A 21,408-nucleotide genomic window follows, 5' to 3' on the forward strand; every position below is an offset into this window, starting at 1 on the left:
AAATATTACTGCTCTGTATTACATGGGTACGAAAACTGTATCAATTGATGCATCCACATGCTTTATGGAGGACAAGAGTGTATATATACATGTCAACTCAGAAATAAGTCTCATTGAATTCCACAAGACTTAGTCCTACTAGGTTTGAATGAAAACAGAATTGCAGCCTAAGATATCAGAGCACTTGTTTGCACTGATTTTCTCAGACTCCAGACCCCACCTCTACCCAGATAGCCATTGTTATGTATCCCTGCAATATAGGGGATTATGGGAGTTGTAGTCCAAAATGACATGTTTCCAGGTTTTATAAGAAATATATTGCAGGTAACTATATTTGATATAGCCTGTAAATCTAGTTTTCAAAAACCTCAACAACTGTTTAAAAATGTTGCTCAAACACAGAGGTAAGTTTTTAGAAGTAGAAGTATTGTAAGAAGTAAGTTTTTAAATTTCAAGAAGAGGGATGGCCATCTAATTCTGAGAGTATTCCACTGCAAAACTCCTGTGGAACAGCGTGACAGTTACAGAAATAAAAATGTCTTAAGGTTTTTAGTGACAACTCCTTTACACTGAAATAAAGTAAGTTTTTATCTCAGATGAAGACACCAATGTGAACTGCCTTTCAGTAAAACTTCCTATGTCCTTTTCACCAAATGACAGCCTTGACTAGAATTATTTTCTAATATGGTTGTTTTACAGCATATGATCATGTTTAATAGAGCAGCAAAGTCATTTTAGAGTCTAATTATTCTTCAACTGCATGGCTGTTAAACTCAAATGATCTAATGGACTAGATATTCATGTGGAATTCTCATTATTAAACAAACTGAAATCATTGTAAAAATACCATTTTCAGCTATTCTCCATCCATTATTCCCACTGCAGACACAGACATGCAGACACATGCTAGAAATAGTATTTGTTGCCGCTCTGTGCAAAAAATTGGTACATGTGCTCCAGACCTAAAGGCCAGCTTTGTTCACAATCAAATCAATAGCCCAAGCTTATGCATATTTTCTCAGAAATACATTCTGCTGTACTCAAGCTTATGCCCTATGAGGAGAGACTTAGGGAGCAAGATATGTTTGGCCTAGAGAAGAGAAGGTTAAGAGGTGATATGATAGCCTTGTTTAAATATTTGAAAGGATGCCATATTGAGGATGGAGCAAGTTTGTTTTTTGCTGCTCCAGAGAATAGGACCTGGAACAATGGATGCAAGCTACAGGAAAAAAGATTCCACCTGAGCATTGGGAGGAACTTCCTGACAGTAAGAGATGTTTGACAGTTGAACACACTCCCCTGGAGAGTGGTGGAGTCTCTTTCTTTGAAGGTCTTTAAATAGAGGCTGGATAGCCATCTGTCAGGGATGCTTTGATTGTGAGTTTCTGCATGGCAGGGGGTTGGACTAGATCGTTCATGTGGTCTCTTTCAACTCTATGATTCTATGATTCTAAGCATGTCAATATGAAATGCAGCTCAGAGGTTCATTATTTGTAAGCCTAATGGTTTAAACCTAAGAGCTTTAACCATTTTAACTTAACTCATCTTTTGATGTTAATGGAACCATAAGAGTGTTTTGGTACCTTTGACCAAAGCATAGATTAAGTTACCTTTTGAATTACTGCTCCAAGACTCTTTCAACCAGGGATTCAGAATACATATGTAGTCTAAACAGTAGCTTTTTCATATTCTGCTTTTAGCTGGATTTATTTATTTATGCTGCCTTATTACCAGAGTGGGACCCAAGGAGGCTTACAGAAGAAATCAGTTAAAACATTACACAGTTAGGATTGTCACATTTGAAACAGTATAAAATGATATTAAAACAGTATAAAATTATTTTGTAAACATACAAAAGTTTAAAAATAAATAAAGCACACTACCCAATGAGAAGCCTCCCTGAGAGTTATAACATATTTAAAGCCTGCTTAAACAAAGAGGTCTTTGCCTGTTGCAAAAGGAAACCAGGGTTGAGGCCAGCCTAGGCTCCTGTGGAAGGGCATTCTAGAGAGTGGAAATAGCCACCAAGAGGGCTCTCTCTCTCTCTTGTTTTCACCAAACCAGTCTGTGATTATGGTGGAGCTAGAGAAAGCTTTCCTCTGTAAATCTTAGGAGTTTATCACACTGGGGCTAATTTAGGCATTAAGGAGAGATTAAACTGCATTTAAAGCATTCCGCATATAAAGTGGAAATGGCGAGTAATTGCATGAATGATTATGACGAGCAATTGTGCAAATAAAGTGATATCGGAAATGAATTGTCACAGAAATCCCCAAAGTAAAAAAGATGCACATTAATGCTTCATGACCACTTTAATTGTGGGTTTTGTGTGACGTCGTATGAAATTGTTACATGTAATTATGCAATTTTTCTGGGATATTCACAGGATAAACTCCCGATCTCCTTCACATAATGAACTCCATAGAGTTCTGGCAGGTTTGTATGGGGAGATACAGTCTTTCAGATTGTCATGACCTAAGCCATAAGGGACTTTATAGAGCATGACCAGCACTTTGAATTGTGTCCAGAAAAGGAACTGGTAGCCAGTGAAGCTGTTTTATGCTCCCTATAACTGGCCCTGGTCAGCATTTTTGACTAATTAAAGTTTCCAAAGGCAGCCTCACATAGAGTATGTTTCAGTAGTTCAAATTGGATGTAACCAAGGCATGCCACCATAGCCAGGTCTGATGTCTCAAGGAACGGGTACAGCTGGCACACTAGTTTTAACTATTCAGGTGCACTCCTGGCCACTGCTGAAACCTGGACATTGAGGTTCAGGGTTGAGTCCAGGAGAACAACCAAGTGGCAAGCCTGAGATTTCAGGGGGAGTGTAACCTGCCCAGTCTCTATTCCCTGATCAGCCTTACAATTGACTAGGAAACCTATGTCTTTTCTAGATTAGGTTTTAGTTTCTTTGCCTACTGGGACAGCTTCCTTGGAATCAAATGGAAAGGTAGAGTGTGTCATCCACATATTGCTGACTCCAGATGACCTCTCCCAGTAGTTTCATGTAGATGTTAAACAGCATGGGGACAAAACAGGCCAATGTCCCCAAGCACCACCTTTTGAGCTTGCCCCTCCAAGAAAGCCTGGAACCACTGCATAACAGTGCCCCAAAGTCCCATTTCATCCCCACAATAAAAGTAGCATCTTTCATTTTCAATATTCTATTATGCAGAAAAATCTGTTGTAATTTCTATGCCACTACAATACATCCCAGCCATCATGTCTTAACATAACCATTGGCAGAAGATGTCAGTGGCCAGCAATTTTGTTCAGCAAAAATGCATTTCTACATGGTGAAATTCTGCATGCAAAGAGTTTTGTTGATTTTTTAAATGTGAAAAATAGTTACAATGTTTACAAAATTTTATAGTATTACAGTTTTGTGAGTGGTTACATTTTGAAGTGATGGTGCATTTTTCAAGCTGCTGTACACATTTGTACAATGGATGTTTGTGCCAATAAATTTTTCTTTAAGAAGGTGATTACATTGTCTTTATTTGCAGCTATGAGAACTGGCCTAGAACAAGGAGGAAATGCCAGTTAAAGCAGAGTTCAAGGACTTGGGACTTGTGGGCCACAGGTGGCTGCCAAATTTCACTTTTGTAACTTGACAAAACTCTCTGGCAGTCCCCAAAGCCCCATTTCCACACAAAAAATACAAAACAATTTAGTGACTATCCATTTTTCACTCAAACCCCCCAAAAATGCATGAAAATCATGCACATGCCTGGCAGTTGACCCTTCCCCATTCATAGTGGAGGTAATAGATTGTACCAGAACTAATGGGAGGTAAATACTCCTGTGACCAACAAATCCCAATTTAAGTTTTGTGCCATAATAAAAATAAATCACACCTTCACAGTTTTGAACATATTATGTGGTTAGAATGCCAAATGAATCCTTTTCATTTCCAGGGAAAGTTAGGAACTTTAAAATTATTTTATTGCTCTGTTTTGTAATATGCTATACAATTATCGGCGAGCTGCCCCATCTCCACTCCTGGAAACTGAAAGACCCTGCCAGAGGTCTGAAAACCATATCCTGTGAGGAGTGATTTAGGGAGCTGGGTATGTTTAGCCTGGAGAAGGTAGGGTTAAGAGGTGATATGATAGCGCTGTTTAAATATTTGAAAGGATGCTATACTGAAAATGGAGTAACTTTGTTTTATACTGGGGGTTACAGACTGCCATTAAAGTACGCGCAGAGCGCGTACTAGGGTTAGGAAGGGGCGGTGCTTCCGCACCCCCCTAACCCTAGCACGTGCTCCGCATGCACAAAATGGTGGTGGCCATTCCACACAGCCGCTGCCATGATGGCATCATGAACGCGCCGCCTCCAAATGAGGCGGTGCGGAGGTGACACATCGCTCCGCGCGAGGACACTTAATGTGCCCTTTCGGCGGAGCAGGAAGGAGCTCCGAAATGGAGCTCCTTCCTGGTTTGCGTCGCTGGTGCAGCCATGTGAAGGCTGCACCAGCGATGCAAATCAGAAAGGGGCCGAGCAGCCCCTTTCTGGGAGTCCCCGCTGCCGTTGGGGTGTCCCAAGGACACCCCTTTCCAGGCCGCGGGGAAGCGGCCTTTTGCCGCTCCCCCGCAGCCTGCAAAGCGGTGGATTGGGGCCTCGGAGGCTGCCGGTCTGGAAGCTGAGGCCCCGATAAAGCTGGGAAAGGGGTAGGTGCAGGCCGCCGCCTTTCGGCGGTATGTAACCCGCCACAGTTCCAGAAAATAAGACCCAGAGCAATGGATACAAACTACAGGAAAATAGATTCCACTTCAACATTAGGAAGAACTTCCTGACAGTAAGAGCTGATTGACAATAGAATACACTGCCTCAGAGTGTGGTGGTCTCTCCTTCTTGGGAGGTTTTTAAACAGTGGCCGGATGGGCATCTGTCAAGGGTGCTTTGATTGTGTATTCCTGCATGGCAGGGGGTGGACTTGATGGCCTTTGTGGTCTCTTCCAACTCTGATTCTGTGAGAGTTTTTGGCAACAGAATGTGGCCATTCAGCCTATGCTCTCTCCTGCTTCAGGAAGTGCATGCCAACACAAGAGTCACTAACATGGCAGAGTTCTTCTGAGTATGGCCACTGACTACACTGAGGGATTAATACCAGTTGGAGTATAAATCAATCGACTTGTTAAAAGAGCGCCCAGCCTTAGTTCTTCGTTCTTTTTAAAAACCCATTTGTCACTCTTTCTCGTTTATATTAATTAAACCAAGCAGATCATGTAAAGATCTACACAAGTCTTTGAGAAACTGGAATCTGCAAAGCATGAAATTTTGACTTAGTGAAGGAGTAGAAGGAATTATGTACAGACACACAAAATATATTTCTTTCAAGCAAGGATGTTGCTGAACTTGAATGAAGCTATCAACAGTTACCAGGGCATAAACAACTAAAGATGGCTAACAAAACATAGGGACAGCACAGCTGGAAACATGGAAGAATCAATGCACATTTCCACTAGACAGGAAAGCATACTGAGATTTGATTCTTCTCCCATTTAAAGGTTATTCAGAAGTAGTTTAACATCTTTGAAAGTAAAGCTTCACTGCCCTGTCATGTTTACTCTGGGGGTTTTTCATTAGCAAAGAAAGTCCCAAACCCCCATTATTACTAATTTGGTATGAATTATATTTATTGGTTTCCTTTATTCCAAAATGTCGTATTTTTCTCCATTCTTTGACACTGTCATACTCACTTCCCATTCCAAATATTCTGCAACTATGTTGTATATTACAACTTTAGTTGCACTTTACTTTTTTTTTTACATTATATAAACATAACATCATGTATGTACATTTACAACCTAATACCACAGTACATAAAAACAATACAATACATACATTTAACATCACCCCTTCCCAATATCATCCCCTCCCCCCATTACACAGAAGAAACAAAAAACAAAATATCACATACATCAAAACAAACTCAACAGTCATTGACAAACACAAATAAAATTTCCTTCCTGGATTCTACTACGTGCTTCCCTGAGCTATGATATCTTTTTCTTCTTGCTAATTCCAAATATCATTTTAAGTACCAGTTACGTAACCTTGCTAACACCTTATTTATACCTCAAAATATCTGTCAATATTATTCTTAGGACCATCTGCTACTTACAGGATCTTGCGAGTTATCAAAAATACGAGGATCATTACATCATGTAAAATTTCCAAAACTTTTCTCTTTAGTTGCACTTTACAACCATGTCACTGTTTATTCAGGGACAGAGCTCAGGAATAACTAAGTGGTTAACTCCTCAAATAATTGCCTTATTTATATTTCCCCCACACCAACCTTAGCCACTAAATTTCTTGATAAATGGTGAGATTTATCCTACCCTTTTAAAAGTCATTGTTTTAAAGTACCTAGTGTTAATTTCCTTTGGCGGCAAAGATCATCAATTGAACTCATTCCATTCTGAAACAGTTTTTGCATTTTGCAGAGCTGGCCAGACGTTATTAAGGCAATTATGAGTGGCAACCTAGAGTTACCCATTTTTGATTGGTCTTGTTCACAATCCCTACATATTCCCTAGTTTAGGGGATACAGATGGACTGTAAAAGACTCCCCCCCGGTCCCAATTTACCAGGAAACAACTGCTGTAATTGACAGGGGTCTGTTCCCTTGTCAGTAGGGAAACAGTTGACTGATGTTCCCAACCACCCCCATGCAAGAAATTCCAGGTGGGAAGGGGGCATTATAACAGGAACTATACTTCTGCCTATTTCACCAAAGGTCGCTTATGAGAGTGAGGAGGACATTAGTCAATTGCTTCCCAACCATCAGGGGAACATTCACACACACACACACCCCTTGATCACAGTAGCTGCTTCCCAATAAGTAAGGAGAGGGTAGAAGATACTACATAGGTATGTAATTACAGTGGCTACAGATTTCTAAACTTCCTTGGTGAATTGCAGCCATAATCTTCATCTTCAAATTGAACTTTTGGTCAGTGGAATGGATTCCTTTTGTCATTCCAGAAGCTTAAAAATATACCCTGCAGCTTTGAATAGATTGGTGTCCATCTTCTGTTATTCACTGGATGCAGGACCCCACAACTCTTTCAGCATTTGAACATGTTGCTTATAGACATTAATTCTGCATTAATACTTATCTGGATATTTGGTTATCTTTTCAAGAACTTTATGCAAAGATGACTTCTCACTGCTGCTGTCATTTTTAATTAACTTTTCTCCTATATTTTTGTTTGTCTTTCAGTAAAAATGTAAAGGCCATTTACAAATATCTTGCCTTTTCCCCAGTCCTTGGATTCAAAGTGGCTCACAGAGCAGAACAAAAAAGGAACAAAACAGGTTTTTAAAATGTGAAAATACAAGCAGAACAGTGCAAAAATACAATTACACTAATGAGGGTATTAAAATACTCAGTTAAAATTACATGAACATAAACATTTAAAAGAACACACATGAGTTTGGCCATCTCTACCACACTGAGATCAAAGACACAATGAGATCAAAGACACACAAGGAAGTACATGTATATGTGGCATTCATGGAGCAATATGAATGCTAGGTGTCTTGGTCAAGAACCTTTGGAGCTTTAAAGGAACAGAGATGGAAGGACAGCACTGCACAGTGTCTATACAATGATCCATATGAAGACATCCCCAAGATAATTGAGAGCAATGAAAGTGGAGCTACAGGAAACAAAATAATAAATAAATAAACAATCTGCTAGACCTAGATGAAAATTTGCTTTTACAACCTGAGGTGGTGCTCTTTGGAATAGCCTGTGTAAACTGTTCCTAGAACTGTATTACCACCTAGTGCTACCCTCTTTATCATGTGTGCAAATCCAAAACAAGATCAAACCCCTCCACCATAAAAAAGAACCTTTAGGAATTACTTAAGCACAATTCTAGGAACAATTTACACACAGAATATTACTAAATGAAATATATCCTTATGTCAATACCAAAGCAAATACTTTCCTGTCAATCACTTTTACCTCTTTAAAAAGTAAAAGAAATTATGTAAAGGGGTCAAGTAGTTCTTCCTGCCTTGCTGAGAACAAATGAAAAAGGCTCCCACAGCTGGAGATAGGAAGCAAAAGGCAGGTTGGCTTTGAAAATGAGCAACAGTTTCCAACTTCAAGATACAAATCCAGATTGCTTTATACATTGTGGTTCATGCTGTCTGAATTTAACAGAAGTGCTTTGTCAAGTCATATGAAATGATGATCAGATCTCTCCCTGTGATTTTATATAAACAGAGATCTAGCACTGATAATGGGTCAAGTGAACCAGATGGAAGAAATAAATAGTCCATTACATCTTCTGGACTTTATTCCACATTTCCACCATAATATCTCTTTATTAGTGTTTTTCACGAAGCTATAGTTTACTCCTAATGTTTGTGTTCCCTCCATTTGGACAGTTTCATGTGGGTTTGCCCCAAGAATATCCCAGGTTGGATGACATTGCAGCTATTATATTAGCTTCTTCCTTCTTCTAGAAAAGAGTCAGAAGCCCATAGGGACACCTTGCCTCTTTCTACTTCTTCTTCTTCCTGTTGTTGTTGTTGTTGTTGTTGTTGTTTGTATTCCACCTTCCTCCCAGGATTGGGACTCAAGCCAGCTTATAGTTTAAAAGAACAATACAGTTAAAAACATACAAAAATGAACATTGAAATAGAACATTAAAATGTACTTGATAAAGGCCTTCCTTTATAGTTCTACTTGATTTCCAAAGAAAGGTCCTTATTGATTTTTGTGAAAATCATGCACTTAAACAAAGGAATAATTTAGAGCAATAGTTCTCAAATGTTTTATTTTTAAGGAACACTCCCTGCACACATTTGTCTAACTGGGAAAGGAAAACACCTGTGCCATGCAAAAGATCCTCAGGTGTACTGAGTGGTAATCTATTTGAATGAAAAATAAGAAAAGTTAGAAAGCAGTGTGAACTACAAATCCCACGGTGTTTGGTTCCACCGCTTTGAAATATTTCCACTCCAGTTGGTTGTGATTAAAAAAAAAGTAACCCCTGGCATCTTTACAACTGACCAAGATAAGAACCTGATATGATTAAGAACTAATGTCCAATTTCTTTTTCCTCCACCCTCCCCTTTCCCTTCTGCCACTTCAGTTGTTTGACTTTTTAAAATTGTATACCTATGGTCAGGGTCCATCTTGTTTCCATTGATCTGTAAGCTGCTCTAAGAACCTTTCCAGTTGAAGAGCAGGTTATAAATGCTTTGAATGAATAAATATTGATATAACGGCTCTGCTGTAGCGTGTTGGGCTTCACTGTGCTTCCGCACAACGCTTGAATATACCCTAGGGCACACCATATCCCTCATGAGGAAAGATGGGTGATGAGAAGCAACCTGTCTTTCAAAGACATTCATCCACCGTTACTGAGCTTGTTGCCAAGGAACCCACAGGCACGTTGCAACACAGATTGTAACAGAATAAAACAAAGTATGAATAGAAACCACAGACTGAATCATGCAGCACATGTATATATTACGTCAGGAAGCCTTCCAGTGTGCAAGCTGAATGATGTTAGCAGGTAGGCATCATCCACTCCTTTGCCCACGTGCCAGCTGGACATACCTAGCCCCTAAGCTGAAGACCAGCCATCAGAATTCCTTCTGCTTGTGTCCCAGTCAAGGAGAAACACTGTGCAAAGTAAAAATGAGTGCCTAACTAACTATGAGGTGTTTTTCACTGGGGAAGATGCAAGATATGCAAAGCACTGAGCTGTGCGGTCTTATGAGGTACTTTGGGTCATTCAGATCAGTCTCAGCCACATGTGCTGTATTTTTCTGTAGATGCTACTTTTTCCATGGAAACTTTCCCACACGAGATATATACATACACAGGGGGTAGGGAAATGACTTAGTTGGCTATGCTGCTGTAGCACCATCAGTCCTTTAGTAAAACAGAATGTTGAACTAATTGTACCAAAACCCATTTTTCTCAACCTGGAACAGAACTGATAAGTAACCCTTTTATGTTATATGTAAGGGAGCCATATACTATTCTTTTTATAATATTAAATATTCCAAAAATATTAAAATAAAATATTATTTCCATGTTTGTGTGTGTGTGTATTTTCAAGTCAACTATCAATGTATGGAGATCAAATGAATTTCATAGCCTTTTGTTAAGCAAGGAATACTTAGAGGTAGTTTTGTCAGTTCCTTCCTCCGAAATATAGCCTGCAGCACATGGTATTCATACACAGTCTCTCATCAGCTACTGACCAGATCTGAACCTGCTTTGCTTGTGTTTGAATGTAACAAACAAACCAAATAGATGAAAGAAGATAATATTGCTTACATCACTGGAAAATTTTCCAGTCCCACTTTCCCCAGAAAATCCACATCACAGCTTTACTGGCCCCACATAGTTCCCCATCAAGCTAGATGCAATGAAGACGAAGCTCAGTCTGAGCTATGGTCATCACCACCTCAGTCTGAGCTGGCTTTACCAATCCTGCATTTCTCAGCATTGAGAATAATGCAAAGCTGGCAATGGAAGCTGAGCAGGTCAGTGCAGAGGAACACTCCTTGGGACTGTGCAGTTCAGCTGCTCAGTCTTCTTCCTTACCTTTGGTTTTCTCTTCACAACTGAATGTAGGAACATTCCTTCCCATAAGCCATATTGAGGAATTCCACTGGTCAATGCTCCTCCAACCTAATTAATGATGTTGAAAAAATCCATAGAACCAGGTGAAAGGTAGCAGCTCCATCTTAACCCATTATTGAAAACTAATTAGGCTTACCTTTATATTTACAAAAATCAATGTAATGTATCATAGATTTCTCTCTGCATGGTTACCAAAAACCCAGCCCATTGCTCTTTCCACTAATCTGAGCCACAACTAGAAGAAACAACAGGGGATCTGTAATTGGATCTCCTACTGCACTGTTGGGCTTTTTGAGGGGCAGGGAGTTGTGGCAAAAGTTCACTCCTGTGACAGGCAAATACATACTGCTGTTTGTCCCACAAGTAAAAACACACAGATGCCAGTTCAGACTGCATCCTCTTTGATGGCCCATCCATCATTAGATTTTGCTGGGGCTGATAACATTCTTAACAGTGTCCTTAATATCCTTGTGATCACTGTGCCATCCATGGGTGACCCACCTGAATATTTTCAAGCAGTGTTTCTCAACCTTTTTTTGCCCTTCATGTGTTTCCCAGAAGCCAATATGTCCAATGGACAGAAATCCTAGGAAGCGAACGTCTGAAGGGGTCAAAGACACTGTTCTAAAGGACTAATTCCTATTCATGTCTAAATATAATCAAATTTCACTGGGTTCAACAAGGCTTGCTCTTGTGTCAGTTTGTATGGGACTGCATCATAAGTCAGCCTGATGCCAGTACATTCCTACATGGGCAGCTTTTTGTTGCAGTTGGTGTTACTGTTGTTATTAACTTTATTTATATCCCACATTTTCCCAAGACTGGGATTCAAGAAAGCTTACAAATTAAAAAGATTACAATGTAGTTAACAAAATTTAAAAAGTCAAATTTAAAATGAAATTAAACTATTAACAATATTAAAAGAATTTAATACATACATAAAAGGTGGAGAAGCTGTTTAAACAGTACAGTTTAAAACAATAGAGCCCCTTCTTACAGCCTTTTCTTAAAAGCCTTGAATAAAAGTTTGAATAAGTCTTCACCTGCTGATAGGAAAGCAAGCACAAGCCATCCTAGCCTTCCTAGAGAGGGCATTGCAAAATTTGGGACCACCATTAAGATGGTCCTATCTTGTGCTAAGGTGAAGGTGGTAGGACTGAAAGAAGTACCTTTCTTGCATATCTCAGGGTCCAGGCAGGCTCATAGGAAGAGATACAATCTGTCAATATCCTGGACCTAACCTAGCTGTATGTTGCAGCTAGCACATTGAATTGTGCCCACAAACAGACCTACAGCTGGTGAAACTGTTGGAACAGAGAAGTTGTAGGGTTTCTATAAGCAGTTCTAATTAATGTTCTGGCTGGTTTTGCCATCAAGTGAGCTTCAACCTATGGTGACCCTATGAATATGAAATCTCCATGGTAGCACCGTGGACAGGTGTCAGAGCCCAAAGCACTTCAGCAGAGATCACCACCCACGCCTGCCCTACGTGTCCTCTAATCCTAAGCAGCTCCTAAGTCTCTTACAAAGCATCTATTCCAGGGAAATGAGAAATAAAGTCTACAGGAATCTCCAGAGAAGCTATTTTAAATATCTCCATCCTGCTTTGGATGACTGTAGCAGCGAATACAATATGGCACATTAAAGTGGCATGTTCCTGTGACCTAGCAGTGATTCAGAGCACTGCTCTTGTTTTGCCACCATTATAGGAAGGAGCCCACTAGATGACACTTCTGGGAAGGATAGCCTCCCATGACCTGGAAATGGCTTTGCTTGTATAATAGAAGTGGGAAACTTTCAGCCACTGGCCCTATCTCTCAGCAATGGCTATGATACATAGGGATGATGGGAACTGCAGTCCAACATCTGGATGATCACAAGTTCCCTCTTTCTTATTATAAATCAGTCTTTGGGAGTGTTTGGTCCTCCAAATATGGTGGAACTACAACTCATAACATCCCTCAAGGTGGCTGGACAGAATGCCTAGAAACTACAGATGCTGGAGTCTGTCCAACAGCTGGAAGGCTCCAGATGCCCTCCCCAATTTCTCCTGAAAATTCAAGCAGTTACGGTTCCCACATCCCCATCTTTAAGTCTGTAACAAAAGGCAAACTTCATCCTCTCAAGACAGCAAGCAATGAAGTAAACCCTTACCCATCAGTTTTTGTTAAGTGCCATCAAGCTGGCTTCAACTTAATATGTGGCGGTCAGAAGCACCTGTTACCAGCTTCGGCTGATACGCCAGCTGTGACCCTACCTAGACCGGGGGGACCTTAAAACAGTGGTACATGCTCTGGTAACCTCTCGGTTGGATTTCTGCAATGCACTCTACATGGGGCAACCCTTGTACCAAACTCGGAAGCTTCAGATAGTGCAGAATATGACAGCTAGGTTGGTCACTGGATGCTCCAGGGCCAACCATATAACACCAATTTTGCGAGATCTCCATTGGCTGCCTGTTCGCTTCCGGGCACAATACAAGGTGTTGGTTATAACCTATAAAGCCCTAAATAGCTTGGGTCCAGGGTACTTGGAGGACCGCCTCTCCCCATATAATCCGCCCCGCACACTCAGGTCAGTCGGGAAGAATTTGCTGAGGATCCCGACAACAAGATATGTGTCATCCTCGCAAAGAGCCTTTTCCATCTTGGCCCCTAGGACCTGGAACACCCTTCCCGACGAGCTCTGCTCCACCACCTCCCTGGATCTCTTTAAAAAGAGACTCAAGACCTTCTTGTTTCGGCAAGCCTTCCCCGATGTCCCTTGAGACCATGTGACTCCCCCCAATATGGATTGTATTATTGACCGTATTCAGCTGGCTTGGTTTTGATGTGATGGTTTTAATTTGTATAATTGGGATGTTTTTATTGAAAGTTTTATTTATGTATTGCAATTTTTATTCTGTATTCTGTATTTTGTTATTGCAATTTTTACTTGTACACCGCTTTGATCATCACGGAAAAGCGGTTTAAAAATAAAACATTAATAATAATAATAATAATAATAATAATAATAATATGATCCTATGAATGAGAGACTTCCAACGTCATCCTCTAATCAACAGTCCAGCTCAGGTTTTGCAGACTCAGGGCTGTGGCTATCATGATTCCTTCTATCCACCGTAGTGTAGTCTTCTTCTTTTCCTACTGCTTTCCACTTTACAAAGTGTCTGAGTTGGCCAACCATTTTGACGGATTCTGCATCTATAGATTCAACCACCCACAGCTTGAAAATATATATTTGTTTAAAAATCCAAAAAGTAAAGATTGATTTTGCCATTTTATATAAGGGACCCCATTTAATGTCATTTAATGGCAAATAATAACCACAGAGGATCTACATAAATTCAAGCTAAAGATTTCCCATACCTTGAATCGAACATTGAAAAGAATGGAGATTGCAGTCAAGAAGAAGACTAGGAATGGGAAGGGCAGCTATGAAAGCACCAGACAAGATCCTAAAGTGTATAGATATACAACTAAGCCTTAAAGTTAGAATTGCCCAGTCCATTGTATTCCCCATCAGCTGGGGAATATATGGATGTGAGAGCTGAAGAAAGTGGATAGGAAGAAAATATACTCATTTAAGTTGTGGTGCTGGAGAAGAGTGCTGAGAATACCATGGATGGCCAGAAAGACAAACAGATGGCTATTTGATCAGATCAGGTCTGAACTCTCCCTGGAAGCCAATGATCAAATTGAGGCTGTTGTACTTTGGACATATCATGAGAAGGCATGGCTTGGAAAGGTAGAGGGGATTATAAAGAGAGGACCATCACACACTAGATGGATAGCCTGAAGGTCAGGGGTCTAAATTTGCAGGAACTGAGTAAAGCAGTGGAGGATAGGGGGTCTTGGAGATGTCTCATTCACAGGATAGCCATGAGTCAGGCTGATTCGAGGGCAGTTGATGACAAGAAAAACCAAGACCATTTTACTTTTACTGCCCGCAAGTTGACCCTGACTCATGGTGACCCTGTGGATGGGACATCTTCAAGCCTCCCTGCCTTCCAATGCTCTTAGGTTCTACAAATTTAGGCCCATGACCTCCCTGATTGAGTCTATCCATATGGCATGCTGTCTTCCTCGCTTTCTACTACCTTCTACCTTTCCTATTATCTTTCCTTACGAGTCATGGGTTCTCATTGCATTAATGTAGCCAAAGTACAACAGCATCAATTTCACCATCATAGGCTTGTAACAGACTGCCAAAATAAAGCTTCTTCGGGTCTCTTTGGAGGTATGCTATTTAAATGATGCATGGGTCCTAAGAGTCCGGAGGTGCAGCTTCCGGATTCTTCAGATGCATGCATCATTTAAACAAAGAGACCTGAAGCAGCTTTATTTTGGCAGTTTGTAACAGGCCTTGGCTTCCAATGAGATTTTAGGCTTGACCTGTTCAAGGACCCATTTGCTGTTCTTTTTTTTGGCTGTCTTCAATATACTCAGCACTCTTCTCCAGCACAACATCTCAAATCAGTTTATTTTCTTTCTGTTTTTTGTTTTTTTTACCATCCAGCTCTCACATCCATCCAGTCTACTTCTTCAGATGCATTTGATGGAATGGAAGCCAGGTACAGACATATATATGTCACTGGTATGTGAGGATGTCCATTCAAATTACAAATCCTTTGTGTATGGAAATGAAGTTGCAGGTCCAATTTTAATGGTGGTCGTTAGTGTACAAATACATAGGAAACTGGTCTTTGTACATGAAGAATAAATGGCAGATCCAGTTTTGCCCTGGGACTAGCCTGTGGTGAGGGGAATAGATTAATGTAGGGCCATGAGGATGGGGTCAGATAGTGTTGAAGTGTGTGTAGTGCAACGGTTCTCAGCCAGTGGGTTGCGACCTCTTTGGGGGTCGAACGACCCTTTCATAGGATTGGAAAACACATATTTCTGATGGTCTTAGGAACTGAGACCATCAGTTGGGGGGGGGGGAGGGTGCCCTACAGTCATCTATTCCCCTCACCACATGCAAGTCCCATTGCAAAACTGCATCTGCCACATCATCTCCTTGCACAAAGGCCAGTTTCCGGTGTCTTTGTGCATTAACAACCATTGTTAAAACTGGACCTGCAACTTCATTTCCATACACAAAGGATTTGTAATTTGAATTGGCACCCTCACATACCAATGGCACATATATATATATATATATATATATATATATATATATATATTCCTGACTGGCCACCACACCACCATGTGCATGAGCCCCATTCATTTAAATGGTGCTTGAGCATACGCATTATTTGTTTTACGCAGGGAGTCTGGAACAGATCCCCTGCGTAAACAAAGGGTGCACTGTATATAGCACTGTAAATTTAGTGTATGATTATTACTTTATATATATTTATATAGCATTGTAAATTTACACAGTGTATTATAGTGCTGTAAATGTACAGTGTATTGTTATTATATATATATATATATATATATATATATAGAGAGAGAGAGAGAGAGAGAGAGAGAGAGAGCGCTGTAAATTTACACAGTGTATTGGGTTGATTGTTAAATTCAAATTAAGAACTCTATATAGTACTGCAATGGTTCTCAACCTTTGGTCCTCTAGATTTTTGGAGACTTCAACTCCCAGAATTCCTAAACAGTGAGCATACTGACTGGGACGTCTGGGAATTGAAGTCCAAAAGATCTGGAGGACCAAGGGTTGAGAACCACTGCTATATAGAGCTTAAAACAAACAAAAAAAGAACCCAAGGGCAGCCCTAACAACTGCCTGACATTACTGCCAGCCTTTCCTCCTAGTGACGCACGAAGCCCTCCCCTCACTCCCTCTCCAGACAGGCACGCTTTGGCCACCTACGGGCGCACGAGGACCCCGGGGGGGAAGAGAGGCTGCAGTTAGAAGAAGAACGCCGCGAAAACATGGAGTCACACGTGAAGCTTATGCAACGTGAGTGACGTCCACGGCGGCCAACGGGAGCCCAGGGAGCTGCTTTTTAGCCCGCCCCTTTCTGCAGTTTGAACCAATCGGAGCCCGAGGTGGAGATTTTCGCTCAGGGGTGGTCACGTTTGTGGCGGTATGAAGCAGCCAAAGTTGAGAGAGGGAAGGAAGGAAGGAAGGAAGGGGTCGAAGAAGGGGCCGGGTGATTAAGTGCCTCTCCTCCGCCCCAGCGCTGAGGGAGCCAGGAAGGAGCGTGAGCGGTTGTGTAATGCCCGGCTCCCGCCGTCATCAGTGGGTCAGTCGCTCAGGAGAGGGAAAGCCTCCGTCAGGGTAAGTAGGTAAGTAGCGAAACTGTTCCTCCAGCGGACCTTTGTGCATGCATCCACACTGGGGAAATAACCCGGTTTGGCAGCGCTTTAACGCTTTGCCTGGCTCTTCGCTATGGAATTCTGGGAGTTGGAGTTTGTTGCCCTGTCCTACATTTCTGCCTTCTGTCCAGGATGAAGTCCTAAGTGTCCTCCATTTGGGGCCAAGGAGCATGGACTCCCAGGGTGCCTCCTTCCTTCCCCAGGGCTGCCCTGCATTCTGCCCGGGAGGAGTTCCAGAAATGCCCTCCGTTTTCCGAAGAAGGCTACGAAGCATGGGTTTGTTTATATCGGCGCCAGTGTCTTAGGCTCCTTTTCCTGCGCATGCCCTACACTTTAACCTTCTCTCTGGGAGGAGTTTCCAAAAAGCGTCCTCCATTCGGAGCCAAGGAGCATGTATTTCGCAATGCCCTACATTTCCCAGTGCCTTGTCCTCCTTTGCGGTGATGGCATCTGGTCACCCTGAGCTCTGACTGTTCACCATCATCTTCGTTACACAGTCCAGTCATTTGGATAGAGAGGTTGCGCATACGGTGCAGGTGAGCAGGGCAGGGGACATCCTGGCTCTCAGAAACAGCGGACCCTTGTTATGCTCCAGGATCCCCCACAGATGCCAAAACCCATGGCTGCTCAAGTCCCATCCAGTACAATGGCACACAGAAAACTGGCATCCCTTATATAACAAAATGGAGAAATCAAGGTTTGCTTCCTGAAATTTCTCTATTTCTAAAGTATTTTTCAAGCCGTGGATACTTGAATCCGTGGATAAAAAACTATATATCCCTGGCTGAGGGAGGGTTGGCTGTGCAAGTGATTGTTGCCTTGGTTAAATACAGTTAATGGGTCGGTTCAAGGAACCTGGGTGAAAATTTGATAGGGAAATGGCAGATAGAAGACATAAGAGAAGCAGGGAGAATAGAAAGCAGATCCACAACAAAAACAGATTCTGACATTTGTGTTAGAACAATATTTTTATTAAGCCAAGGGCGTGGGGCGTGTGAGGCCTTCCAAGTTCTCTGGATTTCTTAATCAAGGAGGAGGTAATATCTTCAAAAAGCAGGTTGGCCTAGGTGAGAGGAAGCCATAACGAAGCCATAATGGTATCTTCATGATGGGAAGGAACAGAAGTCCATAGATGCCCAGGGTAAGGATGGACAGTTGATACAGTTGTTGGAGCGGCTGGAATCCACTAGGGCCATTAAAGGAAAAGCAGCAACAAGAACACTGCTTGTTTACCGGCTGAACATCATGTGCGGAATGGGACTTGCCTTGTAATATTGTACCATGGAAGCATAGCTCTACTTTAAAAAAACACAACTAGCTGCAGGCATCCTGTATTGCCTTGTTTAGATGTTAAAACTGTTTTGTTTTGCCCCCCCCCCCCAGAGAGTTAGTCTCAAAGGTATTACATGAATGCCCCCTTTACAGTAGAAAACAACCCATTGCCTTGTTTAAATAGGGAGGGATTTATACATATTACAGTATTCAGCAGTGTGGACTCTGGAGGGGACTGCAGAAGCAACTAGAGGAATACATTCAAACCAGTGTGTTGCCCACCTTTGTTGTACTAACCATTGTTGTATTGCCTACTAGAGTCTAATTTGAAGATCTTTAAACCCTTAAGGTTATGGTCATGGAAACATGATTTCACCATCAAATTCTCTTCCCCCCCTCCCCCCACTCACAAAGAGATCTGTGCACAGGTTTTGTGACTTCAGAGTAATGATATTGTGTGTATGTGTCACATGTATTAATGTGTGTGTTATGTTTCTGTGAACCCATTATGTATCAATCCACAACACTGTATTTTGCTGTGATTTATTTGGTACCGTTATGTTACTGTGATTTCATTTGTTGTGAGTATCCCTTAGAGATATATAAGTGTGAGAAAAATGGGGTAGAAAATGATGTGTATGTAAATAAAAATAAATAATGATGTATGTAAATAAGCTGGTAAACCTTTACAGTCTTTATAGGCTGCAGTCCTATACATACATACCTGGGACCTAGTCCTCTTGCACTTGATGGGCTTTACTTCTCAGTAGACATGTACAGGACTGTGCTGTAACTGCCTGGCAGAATCAAATCATACTCATTCTATTCAATAATAATAATAATAATAACTTTATTACGGCCATTTGGCCAGCACACATTCTATTCAAACCAGCACTGGGTCTGCACTAAATTGCATGTGGTATTTAAACTGGGAGCAGTGGCTCATATTACATGGACTCTGTTGGTTATACTACACACTGGCTTTGAGCCAGGGAGCTTAGTTTAATCATCTGAGCTTGGCATTGGGTAGTAAGATAGAATTATCCTTTACACTTAGTGCTGCACTTGCACTTTCAGAATCCCAAGATGAGATTTTAAATGCAGCTGCTGCCAACTTTCTCTGCTAGCTGGTTCTGTGTCTTGTTAATTGTGTCCTGGGCCCCTAAGTGCATTGTTCTAATATGCGGAATGGCAGGGTGATGTAACTGAGCTTATCTGTGTCTTTCTAGCAAGGCCATAGGCTTACAATTGATTATACAAGAGTCTGCTGATCTTTAGTTCTCATTGTATCAAATTAAATGTTAAACTAGTGTAGATTATTTTGCTATCAAATACTCGGTATCATGTTTGTGTCTTTTATTTCTCTGGTGAGCTAACAGTTGCATATGAAGTGTTACATTTCATGCTATATGGCAGTTTCCATAATTAAATAATTATTGGTTAGAAAAAGAATGGCAAATTGTATCTACTGTTCTTTGTGGGCCATGTTATAATTTTGTTTTTAAAAAAAGGGGGAAATAAACATGTATCTCATATTTAAGAGCTTTCTGAATTTAGGCACTATTGGAAATGTTGTCTAAAGTGCGATTTCAAGGGAAATTAGCTTGCTTAAACCTTTGCTGTTTCTGGGGAAAATATTCATAAGCCATGTTTCCATAGCTTGATTCTTCACATGTTTACTCAGAACAGAGTTGGGAATCATGAAGCCTTCCAGATGTTTCTGGACTGAAGCTCCCATTCCTTACCATTAGCTATACTGTCTGGGGCTTGCAATCAAACAACATCTGAAGGACTACATGTTTCCCACCTCAACATATAGGTAAATTGTACTGAGTTCAATGGGACCTACTCCACTGTATAGTTTTATGTTTTTTGTTCAATAAATGATTTTGATGAAGAAATAGAGGGGGTGCTTGTTGCATTAGAAAGTTAAAATTTCAGAAGAGAGAGGCAAGATTCAAAATGACGTTAACAACATAGATAACTGGGCCAGACTTACAAAACAAATTACTCGGCTACAGAAATATAGAGTGAGTGACACCTGAACTCAAAGCAAAAATGTGAAAAGAATCAAGAGTAGGGATGGAAGTATAGCCTAGAAATTGTATACGGCCCCACAACGCTGTTTTTGCACCCCTTAAACCCTACAGACTCTCTAGATTGACCCTTTTGTAGCCCCTCAAAAGGAGGAGTGTGACAGATTGCCTCTCTCAGGCCTGAAACACAGAGGTCAAAAGGGGAGCGGTGTCCAGTTGTTTCAGGAGCATGGCATGCAGATGACACGTGGCCCCTTCCCAGGCCACCTAAGGAGGCTTGAAGCCACCAGCCAAAGGAGTTGCCAACATCTGGTTTGGGACCACGACGGCAGCCTGCTTTCAGGGTGAGCCATCCGGTTGCCACAGCCCTGGGCCAATTGGGGCCTGATCGCAGCTGGAGCGGCCAGGGGCCACTCCAAGCCACCCATCTGTTTCACCCCACAGACACCTCTAGGAGTATCAATTCAACTGTTAAACGAGCTGCTGGGAGCAGAGGGCAGCACTCTTAAATAAAAAAACAACAACAAACTGTTCAAAACAAAAAGTAGACTTCTGGTTGCTTCCAGGTTTTTGGCATGTAGGTAGTCTGTGCAGTTCCGATATGAGTGGGAATGGCCCCTGGGCCTGCCACAGAGGCCCACCCCTGATGTATGGGTCTTAATAGACCACAAACTTAAGTCAACAGAGTTATGTGGCAGGGGAGAGTTAATGTAGTTGAGCACTGCACCAATGGAAAGTTGTCCAGGACAAATAAAATACAGTGGGCCCTCCCCTTACTCGGGGATCATCAGGTGCATTTTTAGATTGTAAGCCTGAGGGCAGGGAACATCTAATTAAAAATAATAATTGTAAGCCGCTCTGATAACCTTTAGGGCTGAAGGGCGAGATATAAATACCAGAAATAAATAAATAATTTTAACTCTGAAGTCTTTCACTGGCAGAATTTGGACTAAATGGTCCTTGAGGTCCTTCCATTTCTGCAATTCTATGATTGTGCTGGCAGTGGCATTGAAGCTGAAGGTATCTTCATAACTTCAGTAGAAGAGGGTCAGACTATATGGGAAGTAGGTAAAAGGATACTGCAGCATTTTTTGAGAAGCCCTCTAACTTTGTCTCATCCTACTTTGATTTGATCCTAACCAGACTTTATTCTTGAAAATTATGTTCAGATGTGAATATCTGTTCTAGT

General features: G+C 41.3%; 1 protein-coding gene across 9 annotated transcripts in view; it reads left to right on the forward strand.

Annotated features, from left to right (window-relative positions):
- The first annotated feature begins 16,652 nt into the window (after nt 1–16,652).
- LOC149318233 (period circadian protein homolog 2-like) overlaps nt 16,653–21,408 on the forward strand; it is a 47,855-nt gene continuing 43,099 nt past the window's right edge. For 7 of the 9 annotated variants that reach the window (XM_089509268.1, XM_089509267.1, XM_089509271.1 and 4 more), the window contains exon 1: nt 16,653–16,881. The gene's annotated coding sequence lies outside the window, so the exon portion shown is untranslated. The remainder of the gene's footprint in view (nt 16,882–21,408) is intronic. The other 2 variants (XM_089509269.1, XM_089509270.1) reach the window with 1 other exon arrangement.

The sequence above is a fragment of the Sceloporus occidentalis genome, unplaced genomic scaffold, assembly GCF_023333645.1.
Source record: "Sceloporus occidentalis isolate IW3139 unplaced genomic scaffold, rSceOcc1.0.p SCAF_2, whole genome shotgun sequence".
Lineage (NCBI taxonomy): Eukaryota > Metazoa > Chordata > Lepidosauria > Squamata > Phrynosomatidae > Sceloporus > Sceloporus occidentalis.